The sequence below is a fragment of the Schistocerca nitens genome, chromosome 5 (assembly GCF_023898315.1).
Source record: "Schistocerca nitens isolate TAMUIC-IGC-003100 chromosome 5, iqSchNite1.1, whole genome shotgun sequence".
In the NCBI taxonomy this organism is placed as follows: domain Eukaryota; kingdom Metazoa; phylum Arthropoda; class Insecta; order Orthoptera; family Acrididae; genus Schistocerca; species Schistocerca nitens.
In genome coordinates this window covers 14,035,161-14,048,212 of record NC_064618.1, presented here as the reverse complement: position 1 = coordinate 14,048,212, position 13,052 = coordinate 14,035,161, and positions in this window count along the sequence as shown.

The following is a 13,052-nucleotide window of genomic DNA, read 5'->3' as shown; positions in this document are numbered from 1 at the left end:
GAGCCTGTTAATGACGATGGAACCCACAAATTGCGTCGCGATTCAATACATCGTCCTCCGGCCGACCTGTCTCCAAGGATCTATTGCTGCCTAGGGCACCTTATGGTCGTTCTTCTGTGAGTCTAGATTTTCGAATCCGACGCAAAACTGACAGTTAATTGTAAGGTTCAGAGCCTGTTAATGACGATGGAACACACAAATTGCGTCGCGATTCAATACATCGTCCTCCGGCCGACCTGTCTCCAAGGGTCTATTGCTGCCTCGGGCACCTTATGGTCTAGATTTTCGAATCCGACGCAAAACTAACAGTTAATTGTAACGTTCAGAGCCTGTTAATGACGATGGAACACACAAATCGCGTCGCGATTCAATACATCGTCCTCCGGCCGACCTGTCTCCAAGGGTCTATTGCTGCCTCGGGCACCTTATGGTCGATCTCCTGTGAGTCTAGATTTTCGAATCCGACGCAAAACTGACAGTTAATTGTAAGGTTCAGAGCCTGTTAATGACGATGGAACACACAAATTGCGTCGCGATTCAATACGTCGTCCTCCGGCCGACCTGTCTCCAAGGGTCTATTGCTGCCTCGGGCACCTTGTGGTCTTTCTTCTGTGATTCTAGATTTTCGAATCCGACGCAAAACTGACAGTTAATTGCAACGTTCAGAGCCTGTTAATGACGATGGAAGACACAAATTGCGTCGCGATTCAATACATCGTCCTCCAGCCGACTTGTCTCCAAGGGTCTAGTGCTGCCTCGGGCACCTTATGGTCGTTCTTCTGTGAGTCTAGATTTTCGAATCCGACGCAAAACTGACAGTTAATTGTAACGTTCAGAGCCTGTTAATGACGATGGAACACACAAATTGCGTAGCGATTCAATACATCGTCCTCCAGCCGACTTGTCTCCAAGGGTCTAGTGCTGCCTCGGGCACCTTATGGTCGTTCCTCTGTGAGTCTAGATTTTCGAATCCGACGCAAAACTGACAGTTAATTGTAAGGTTCAGAGCCTGTTAATGACGATGGAACACACAAATTGCGTCTCGATTCAATACATCGTCCTCCGGCCGACCTGTCTCCAAGGGTCTATTGCAGCCTCGGGCACCTTATGCTCTAGATTTTCGAATCCGACGCAAAACTGACAGTTAATTGTAACGTTCAGAGCCTGTTAATGACGATGGAACACACAAATCGCGTCGCGATTCAATACATCGTCCTCCAGCCGACCTGTCTCCAATTGTCTAGCGCTGCTTCGGGCACCTTATGGTCGTTCTCCTGTGAGTCTAGATTTTCGAATCCGACGCAAAACTGACAGTTAATCGTAATTTTCAGAGCCTCTTAATGACAATGGAACACACAAATTGCGTCGCGATTCAATACATCGTCCTCCGGCCGACCTGTCTCCAAGGGTCTATTGCTGCCTAGGGCACCTTATGGTCGATCTCCTGTGAGTCTAGATTTTCGAATCCGACGCAAAACTGACAGTTAATTGTAAGGTTCAGAGCCTGTTAATGACGATGGAACACACAAATCGCGTCGCGATTCAATACATCGTCCTCCAACCGACTTGTCTCCAAGGGTCTAGTGCTGCCACGGGCACCTTATGGTCGTTCTCCTGTGAGTCTAGATTTTCGAATCCGACGCAAAACTGACAGTTAATTGTAAGGTTCAGAGCCTGTTAATGACGATGGAACACACAAATTGCGTCGCAATTCAATACATCGTCCTCCGGCCGACCTGTCTCCAAGTGTCTATTGCTGCCTCGGGCACCTTATGGTCTAGATTTTCGAATCCGACGCAAAACTGACAGTTAATTGTAACGTTCAGAGCCTGTTAATGACGATGGAACACACAAATTGCGTCGCGATTCAATACATCGTCCTCCAGCCGACTTGTCTCCAAGGGTCTAGTGCTGCCTCGGGCACCTTATGGTCGTTCTCCTGTGAGTCTAGATTTTCGAATCCGACGCAAAACTGACAGTTAATTGTAAGGTTCGGAGCCTGTTAATGACGATGGAACCCACAAATTGCGTCGCGATTCAATACATCGTCCTCCGGCCGACCTGTCTCCAAGGATCTATTGCTGCCTAGGGCACCTTATGGTCGATCTCCTGTGAGTCTAGATTTTCGAATCCGACGCAAAACTGACAGTTAATTGTAACGTTCAGAGCCTGTTAATGACGATGGAACACACAAATTGCGTCGCGATTCAATACATCGTCCTCCAGCCGACTTGTCTCCAAGGGTCTAGTGCTGCCTCGGGCACCTTATGGTCGTTCTTCTGAGAGTCTAGATTTTCGAATCCGACGCAAAACTGACAGTTAATTGTAAGGTTCAGAGCCTGTTAATGACGATGGAACACACAAATTGCGTCGCGATTCAATACATCGTCCTCCGGCCGACCTGTCTCCAAGGGTCTATTGCTGCCTCGGGCATCTTATGGTCGATCTCCTGTGAGTCTAGATTTTCGAATCCGACGCAAAACTGACAGTTAATTGTAAGGTTCAGAGCCTGTTAAAACGATGGAACACACAAATTGCGTCGCGATTCAATACGTCGTCCTCCGGCCGACCTGTCTCCAAGGGTCTATTGCTGCCTCGGGCACCTTGTGGTCGTTCTTCTGTGAGTCTAGATTTTCGAATCCGACGCAAAACTGACAGTTAATTGTAACGTTCAGAGCCTGTTAATGACGATGGAAGACACAAATTGCGTCGCGATTCAATACATCGTCCTCCAGCCGACTTGTCTCCAAGGGTCTAGTGCTGCCTCGGGCACCTTATGGTCGTTCTTCTGTGAGTCTAGATTTTCGAATCCGACGCAAAACTGACAGTTAATTGTAACGTTCAGAGCCTGTTAATGACGATGGAACACACAAATTGCGTCGCGATTCAATACATCGTCCTCCAGCCGACTTGTCTCCAAGGGTCTAGTGCTGCCTCGGGCACCTTATGGTCGTTCCTCTGTGAGTCTAGATTTTCGAATCCGACGCAAAACTGACAGTTAATTGTAAGGTTCAGAGCCTCTTAATGACAATGGAACACACAAATTGAGTCGCGATTCAATACATCGTCCTCCGGCCGACCTGTCTCCAAGGGTCTATTGCTGCCTGGGCACCTTATGGTCGATCTCCTGTGAGTCTAGATTTTCGAATCCGACGCAAAACTGACAGTTAATTGTAAGGTTCAGAGCCTGTTAATGACGATGGAACACACAAATCGCGTCGCGATTCAATACATCGTCCTCCAACCGACTTGTCTCCAAGGGTCTAGTGCTGCCACGGGCACCTTATGGTCGTTCTCCTGTGAGTCTAGATTTTCGTATCCGACGCAAAACTGACAGTTAATTGTAAGGTTCAGAGCCTGTTAATGACGATGGAACACACAAATTGCGTCTCGATTCAATACATCGTCCTCCGGCCGACCTGTCTCCAAGGGTCTATTGCTGCCTCGGGCACCTTATGCTCTAGATTTTCGAATCCGACGCAAAACTGACAGTTAATTGTAACGTTCAGAGCCTGTTAATGACGATGGAACACACAAATCGCGTCGCGATTCAATACATCGTCCTCCAGCCGACTTGTCTCCAAGGGTCTAGTGCTGCCTCGGGCACCTTATGGTCGTTCTCCTGTGAGTCTAGATTTTCGAATCCGACGCAAAACTGACAGTTAATTGTAAGGTTCGGAGCCTGTTAATGACGATGGAACACGCAAATTGCGTCGCGATTCAATACATCGTCCTGCGGCCGACCTGTCTCGGGCACCTTATGGTCGATCTCCTGTGAGTCTAGATTTTCGAATCCGACGCAAAACTGACAGTTAATTGTAACGTTCAGAGCCTGTTAATGACGATGGAACACACAAATCGCGTCGCGATTCAATACATCGTCCTCCGGCCGACCTGTCTCCAAGGGTCTATTGCTGCCTCGGGCACCTTATGGTCGATCTCCTGTGAGTCTAGATTTTCGAAACCGACGCAAAACTGACAGTTAATTGTAACGTTAAGAGCCTGTTAATGACGATGGAACACACAAATTGCGTCGCGATTCAATACATCGTCCTCCAGCCGACTTGTCTCCAAGGGTCTAGTGCTGCCTCGGGCACCTTATGGTCGTTCTTCTGTGAGTCTAGATTTTCGAATCCGACGCAAAACTGACAGTTAATTGTAAGGTTCAGAGCCTCTTAATGACAATGGAACACACAAATTGAGTCGCGATTCAATACATCGTCTTCCGGCCGACCTGTCTCCAAGGGTCTATTGCTGCCTCGGGCACCTTATGGTCGATCTCCTGTGAGTCTAGATTTTCGAATCCGACGCAAAACTGACAGTTAATTGTAACGTTCAGAGCCTGTTAATGACGATGGAACACACAAATTGCGTCGCGATTCAATACATCGTCTTCCGGCCGACCTGTCTCCAAGGGTCTATTGCTGCCTCGGGCACCTTATGGTCGATCTCCTGTGAGTCTAGATTTTCGAATCCGACGCAAAACTGACAGTTAATTGTAAGGTTCAGAGCCTCTTAATGACGATGGAACACACAAATTGCGTCGCGATTCAATACATCGTCCTCCGGCCGACCTGTCTCCAAGGGTCTATTGCTGCCTCGGGCTCCTTATGGTCGTTTTCCTGTGAGTCTAGATTTTCGAATCCGACGCAAAACTGACAGTTAATTATAACGTTCAGAGCCTGTTAATGACGCTGGAACACACAAATCGCGTCGCGATTCAATACGTCGTCCTCCAGCCGACTTGTCTCCAAGGGTCTAGTGCTGCCTCGGGCACCTTATGGTCGTTCTCCTGTGAGTCTAGATTTTCGAATCCGACGCAAAACTGGCAGTTAATTGTAAGGTTCGGAGCCTGTTAATGTCGATGGAACACACAAATTGCGTCGCGATTCAATACATCGTCCTCCGGCCGACCTGTCTCCAAGGATCTATTGCTGCCTCGGGCACCTTATGGTCGGTCTCCTGTGAGTCTAGATTTTCGAATCCGACGCAAAACTGACAGTTAATTGTAACGTTCAGAGCCTGTTAATGACGATGGAACACACAAATCGCGTCGCGATTCAATACATCGTCCTCCAGCCGACCTGTCTCCAAGGGTCTAGCGCTGCCTCGGGCACCTTATGGTCGTTCTCCTGTGAGTCTAGATTTTCGAATCCGACGCAAAACTGACAGTTAATCGTAAGGTTCAGAGCCTCTTAATGACAATGGAACACACAAATTGCGTCGCGATTCAATACATCGTCCTCCGGCCGACCTGTCTCCAAGGGTCTATTGCTGCCTCGGGCACCTTATGGTCGATCTCCCGTGAGTCTAGATTTTCGAATCCGACGCAAAACTGACAGTTAATTGTAAGGTACAGAGCCTCTTAATGACAATGGAACACACAAATCGCGTCGCAATTCAATACATCGTCCTCCGGCCGACCTGTCTCCAAGGGTCTATTGCTGCCTCGGGCACCTTATGGTCGATCTCCTGTGAGTCTAGATTTTCGAATCCGACGCAAAACTGACAGTTAATTGTAACGTTCAGAGCCTGTTAATGACGATGGAACACACAAATCGCGTCGCTATTCAATACATCGTCCTCCAACCGACTTGTCTCCAAGGGTCTAGTGCTGCCACGGGCACCTTATGGTCGTTCTCCTGTGAGTCTAGATTTTCGAATCCGACGCAAAACTGACAGTTAATTGTAAGGTTCAGAGCCTGTTAATGACGATGGAACACACAAATTGCGTCGCGATTCAATACATCGTCCTCCGGCCGACATGTCTGCAAGGGTCTATTGCTGCCTCGGGCACCTTATGGTCTAGATTTTCGAATCCGACGCAAAACTGACAGTTAATTGTAACGTTCAGAGCATGTTAATGACGATGGAACACACAAATTGCGTCGCGATTCAATACATCGTCCTCCAGCCGACTTGTCTCCAAGGGTCTAGTGCTGCCTCGGGCACCTTATGGTCGTTCTACTGTGAGTCTAGATTTTCGAATCCGACGCAAAACTGACAGTTAATTGTAAGGTTCGGAGCCTGTTAATGACGATGGAACCCACAAATTGCGTCGCGATTCAATACATCGTCCTCCGGCCGACCTGTCTCCAAGGATCTATTGCTGCCTAGGGCACCTTATGGTCGATCTCCTGTGAGTCTAGATTTTCGAATCCGACGCAAAACTGACAGTTAATTGTAACGTTCAGAGCCTGTTAATGACGATGGAACACACAAATTGCGTCGCGATTCAATACATCGTCCTCCAGCCGACTTGTCTCCAAGGGTCTAGTGCTGCCTCGGGCACCTTATGGTCGTTCTTCTGTGAGTCTAGATTTTCGAATCCGACGCAAAACTGACAGTTAATTGTAAGGTTCAGAGCCTGTTAATGACGATGGAACACACAAATTGCGTCTCGATTCAATACATCGTCCTCCGGCCGACCTGTCTCCAAGGGTCTATTGCTGCCTCGGGCACCTTATGGTCTAGATTTTCGAATCCGACGCAAAACTGACAGTTAATTGTAACGTTCAGAGCCTGTTAATGACGATGGGACACACAAATCGCGTCGCGATTCAATACATCGTCCTCCGGCCGACCTGTCTCCAAGGGTCTATTGCTGCCTCGGGCACCTTATGGTCGATCTCCTGTGAGTCTAGATTTTCGAATCCGACGCAAAACTGACAGTTAATTGTAACGTTCAGAGCCTGTTAATGACGATGGAACACACAAATTGCGTCGCGATTCAATACGTCGTCCTCCGGCCGACCTGTCTTCAAGGGTCTATTGCTGCCTCGGGCACCTTGTGGTCGTTCTTCTGTGAGTCTAGATTTTCGAATCCGACGCAAAACTGACAGTTAATTGTAAGGTTCAGAGCCTGTTAATGACGATGGAACACACAAATTGCGTCGCGATTCAATACATCGTCCTCCAGCCGACTTGTCTCCAAGGGTCTAGTGCTGCCTCGGGCACCTTATGGTCGTTCTTCTGTGAGTCTAGATTTTCGAATCCGACGCAAAACTGACAGTTAATTGTAAGGTTCAGAGCCTCTTAATGACAATGGAACACACAAATTGAGTCGCGATTCAATACATCGTCCTCCGGCCGACCTGTCTCCAAGGGTCTATTGCTGCCTCGGGCACCTTATGGTCGTTCTTCTGTGAGTCTAGATTTTCGAATCCGACGCAAAACTGACAGTTAATTGTAACGTTCAGAGCCTGTTAATGACGATGGAACACACAAATTGCGTCGCGATTCAATACATCGTCCTCCAGCCGACTTGTCTCCAAGGGTCTAGTGCTGCCTCGGGCACCTTATGGTCGTTCCTCTGTGAGTCTAGATTTTCGAATCCGACGCAAAACTGACAGTTAATTGTAAGGTTCAGAGCCTCTTAATGACAATGGAACACACAAATTGAGTCGCGATTCAATACATCGTCCTCCGGCCGACCTGTCTCCAAGGGTCTATTGCTGCCTGGGCACCTTATGGTCGATCTCCTGTGAGTCTAGATTTTCGAATCCGACGCAAAACTGACAGTTAAATGTAACGTTCAGAGCCTGTTAATGACGATGGAACACACAAATCGAGTCGCGATTCAATACATCGTCCTCCAACCGACTTGTCTCCAAGGGTCTAGTGCTGCCACGGGCACCTTATGGTCGTTCTCCTGTGAGTCTAGATTTTCGAATCCGACGCAAAACTGACAGTTAATTGTAAGGTTCAGAGCCTGTTAATGACGATGGAACACACAAATTGCGTCTCGATTCAATACATCGTCCTCCGGCCGACCTGTCTCCAAGGGTCTATTGCTGCCTCGGGCACCTTATGGTCTAGATTTTCGAATCCGACGCAAAACTGACAGTTAATTGTAACGTTCAGAGCCTGTTAATGACGATGGAACACACATATTGCGTCGCGATTCAATACATCGTCCTGCGGCCGACCTGTCTCGGGCACCTTATGGTCGATCTCCTGTGGGTCTAGATTTTCGAATCCGACGCCAAACTGACAGTTAATTGTAACGTTCAGAGCCTGTTAATGACGATGGAACACACAAATCGCGTCGCGATTCAATACATCGTCCTCCAGCCGACCTGTCTCCAAGGGTCTAGTGCTGCCTCGGGCACCTTATGGTCGTTCTCCTGTGAGTCTAGATTTTCGAATCCGACGCAAAACTGATAGTTAATCGTAAGGTTCAGAGCCTCTTAATGACAATGGAACACACAAATTGCGTCGCGATTCAATACATCGTCCTCCGGCCGACCTGTCTCCAAGGGTCTATTGCTGCCTCGGGCACCTTACGGTCGATCTCCTGTGAGTCTAGATTTTCGAATCCGACGCAAAACTGACAGTTAATTGTAACGTTCAGAGCCTGTTAATGACGATGGAACACACAAATTGCGTTGCGATTCAATACATCGTCCTCCAGCCGACTTGTCTCCAAGGGTCTAGTGCTGCCTCGGGCACCTTATGGTCGTTCTTCTGTGAGTCTAGATTTTCGAATCCGACGCAAAACTGACAGTTAATTGTAAGGTTCAGAGCCTCTTAATGACAATGGAACACACAAATTGAGTCGCGATTCAATACATCGTCTTCCGGCCGACCTGCCTCCAAGGGTCTATTGCTGCCTCGGGCACCTCATGGTCGATCTCCTTCGAGTCTAGATTTTCGAATCCGACGCAAAACTGACAGTTAATTGTAAGGTTCAGAGCCTGTTAATGACGATGGAACACACAAATTGCGTCGCGATTCAATACATCGTCTTCAGGCCAACCTGTCTCCAAGGGTCTATTGCTGCCTCGGGCACCTTATGGTCGATCTCCTGTGAGTCTAGATTTTCGAATCCGACGCAAAACTGACAGTTAATTGTAAGGTTCAGAGCCTCTTAATGACGATGGAACACACAAATTGCGTCGCGATTCAATACATCGTCCTCCGGCCGACCTGTCTCCAAGGGTCTATTGCTGCCTCAGGCACCTTATGGTCGTTTTCCTGTGAGTCTAGATTTTCGAATCCGACGCAAAACTGACAGTTAATTATAACGTTCAGAGCCTGTTAATGACGCTGGAACACACAAATCGCGTCGCGATTCAATACGTCGTCCTCCAGCCGACTTGTCTCAAAGGGTCTAGTGCTGCCTCGGGCACCTTATGGTCGTTTTTCTGTGAGTCTAGATTTTCGAATCCGACGCAAAACTGACAGTTAATTGTAAGGTTCAGAGCCTCTTAATGACAATGGAACACACAAACTGCGTCGCGATTCAATACATCGTCCTCCGGCCGACCTGTCTCCAAGGGTCTATTGCTGCCTCGGGCACCTTATGGTCGATCTCCTGTGAGTCTAGATTTTCGAATCCGACGCAAAACTGACAGTTAATTGTAACGTTCAGAGCCTGTTAATGACGATGGAACACACAAATCGCGTCGCGATTCAATACATCGTCCTCCAGCCGACTTGTCTCCAAGAGTCTAGTGCTGCCTCGGGCACCTTATGGTCGTTCTCCTGTGAGTCTAGATTTTCGAATCCGACGCAAAACTGGCAGTTAATTGTAAGGTTCGGAGCCTGTTAATGACGATGGAACACACAAATTGCGTCGCGATTCAATACATCGTCCTCCGGCCGACCTGTCTCCAAGGATCTATTGCTGCCTCGGGCACCTTATGGTCGATCTCCTGTGAGTCTAGATTTTCGAATCCGACGCAAAACTGACAGTTAATTGTAACGTTCAGAGCCTGTTAATGACGATGGAACACACAAATCGCGTCGCGATTCAATACATCGTCCTCCAGCCGACCTGTCTCCAAGGGTCTAGTGCTGCCTCGGGCTCCTTATGGTCGTTCTCCTGTGAGTCTAGATTTTCGAATCCGACGCAAAACTGACAGTTAATCGTAAGGTTCAGAGCCTCTTAATGACAATGGAACACACAAATTGCGTCGCGATTCAATACATCGTCCTCCGGCCGACCTGTCTCCAAGGGTCTATTGCTGCCTCGGGCACCTTATGGTCGATCTCCTGTGAGTCTAGATTTTCGAATCCGACGCAAAACTGACAGTTAATTGTAACGTTCAGAGCCTGTTAATGACAATGGAACACACAAATCGCGTCGCGATTCAATACATCGTCCTCCGGCCGACCTGTCTCCAAGGGTCTATTGCTGCCTCGGGCACCTTATGGTCGATCTCCTGTGAGTCTAGATTTTCGAATCCGACGCAAAACTGACAGTTAAATGTAACGTTCAGAGCCTGTTAATGACGATGGAACACACAAATCGCGTCGCGATTCAATACATCGTCCTCCGGCCGACCTGTCTCCAAGGGTCTATTGCTGCCTCTGGCACCTTATGGTCGATCTCCTGTGAGTCTAGATTTCCCAATCCGACGCAAAACTGTCAGTTAATTGTAACGTTCAGAGCCTGTTAATGACGATGGAACACACAAATTGCGTCGCGATTCAATACATCGTCCTCCAGCCGACTTGTCTCCAAGGGTCTAGTGCTGCCTCGGGCACCTTATGGTCGTTCTTCTGTGAGTCTATATTTTCGAATCCGACGCAAAACTGACAGTTAATTGTAAGGTTCAGAGCCTCTTAATGACAATGGAACACACAAATTGAGTCGCGATTCAATACATCGTCCTCCGGCCGACCTGTCTCCAAGGGTCTATTGCTGCCTCGGGCACCTTATGGTCGTTCTTCTGTGAGTCTAGATTTTCGAATCCGACGCAAAACTAACAGTTAATTGTAACGTTCAGAGCCTGTTAATGACGATGGAACACACAAATTGCGTCGCGATTCAATACATCGTCCTCCTGCCGACTTGTCTCCAAGGGTCTAGTGCTGCCTCCGGCAACTTATGGTCGTTCCTGTGTGAGTCTAGATTTTCGAATCCGACGCAAAACTGACAGTTAATTGTAAGGTTCAGAGCCTCTTAATGACAATGGAACACACAAATTGAGTCGCGGTTCAATACATCGTCCTCCGGCCGACCTGTCTCCAAGGGTCTATTGCTGCCTGGGCACCTTATGGTCGATCTCCTGTGAGTCTAGATTTTCGAATCCGACGCAAAACTGACAGTTAATTGTAACGTTCAGAGCCTGTTAATGACGATGGAACACACAAATTGCGTCGCGATTCAATACATCGTCCTCCAGCCGACTTGTCTCCAAGGGTCTATTGCTGCCTCGGGCACCTTATGGTCGATCTCCTGTGAGTCTAGATTTCCCAATCCGACGCAAAACTGTCAGTTAATTGTAACGTTCAAAGCCTGTTAATGACGATGGAACACACAAATTGCGTCGCGATTCAATACATCGTCCTCTAGCCGACTTGTCTCCAAGGGTCTAGTGCTGCCTCGGGCACCTTATGGTCGTTCTTCTGTGAGTCTATATTTTCGAATCCGACGCAAAACTGACAGTTAATTGTAAGGTTCAGAGCCTCTTAATGACAATGGAACACACAAATTGAGTCGCGATTCAATACATCGTCCTCCGGCCGACCTGTCTCCAAGGGTCTATTGCTGCCTCGGGCACCTTATGGTCGTTCTTGTGTGAGTCTTGATTTTCGAATCCGACGCAAAACTAACAGTTAATTGTAACGTTCAGAGCCTGTTAATGACGATGGAACACACAAATTGCGTCGCGATTCAATACATCGTCCTCCAGCCGACTTGTCTCCAAGGGTCTAGTGCTGCCTCGGGCACCTTATGGTCGTTCCTCTGTGAGTCTAGATTTTCGAATCCGACGCAAAACTGACAGTTAATTGTAAGGTTCAGAGCCTCTTAATGACAGTGGAACACACAAATTGAGTCGCGGTTCAATACATCGTCCTCCGGCCGACCTGTCTCCAAGGGTCTATTGCTGCCTGGGCACTTTATGGTCGATCTCCTGTGAGTCTAGATTTTCGAATCCGACGCAAAACTGACAGTTAATTGTAACGTTCAGAGCCTGTTAATGACGATGGAACACACAAATTGCGTCGCGATTCAATACATCGTCCTCCAGCCGACTTGTCTCCAAGGGTCTAGTGCTGCCTCGGGCACCTTATGGTCGTTCTTCTGTGAGTCTAGATTTTCGAATCCGACGCAAAACTGACAGTTAATTGTAAGGTTCAGAGCCTGTTAATGACGATGGAACACACAAATTGCGTCTCGATTCAATACATCGTCCTCCGGCCGACCTGTCTCCAAGGGTCTATTGCTGCCTCGGGCACCTTATGGTCTAGATTTTCGAATCCGACGCAAAACTGACAGTAAATTGTAACGTTCAGAGCCTGTTAATGACGATGGAACACACAAATTGCGTCTCGATTCAATACATCGTCGTCCAGCCGACTTGTCTCCAAGGGTCTAGTGCTGCCTCGGGCACCTTATGGTCGTTCTTCTGTGAGTCTAGATTTTCGAATCCGACGCAAAACTGACAGTTAATTGTAAGGTTCGGAGCCTGTTAATGACGATGGAACACTCAAATTGCGTCGCGATTCAATACATCGTCCTGCGGCCGACCTGTCTCGGGCACCTTATGGTCGATCTCCTGTGAGTCTAGATTTTCGAATCCGACGCATAACTGACAGTTAATTGTAACGTTCAGAGCCTGTTAATGACGATGGAACACACAAATCGCGTCGCGATTCAATACATCGTCCTCCGGCCGACCTGTCTCCAAGGGTCTATTGCTGCCTCGGGCACCTTATGGTCGATCTCCTGTGAGTCTAGATTTTCGAATCCGACGCAAAACTGACAGTTAATTGTAACGTTCAGAGCCTGTTAATGACGATGGAACACACAAATCGCGTCGCGATTCAATACATCGTCCTCCAGCCGACTTGTCTCCAAGGGTCTAGTGCTGCCTCGGGCACCTTATGGTCGTTCTCCTGTGAGTCTAGATTTTCGAATCCGACGCAAAACTGGCAGTTAATTGTAAGGTTCGGAGCCTGTTAATGACGATGGAACACACAAATTGCGTCGCGATTCAATACATCGTCCTCCGGCCGACCTGTCTCCAAGGATCTATTGCTGCCTCGGGCACCTTATGGTCGATCTCCTGTGAGTCTAGATTTTCGAATCCGACGCAAAA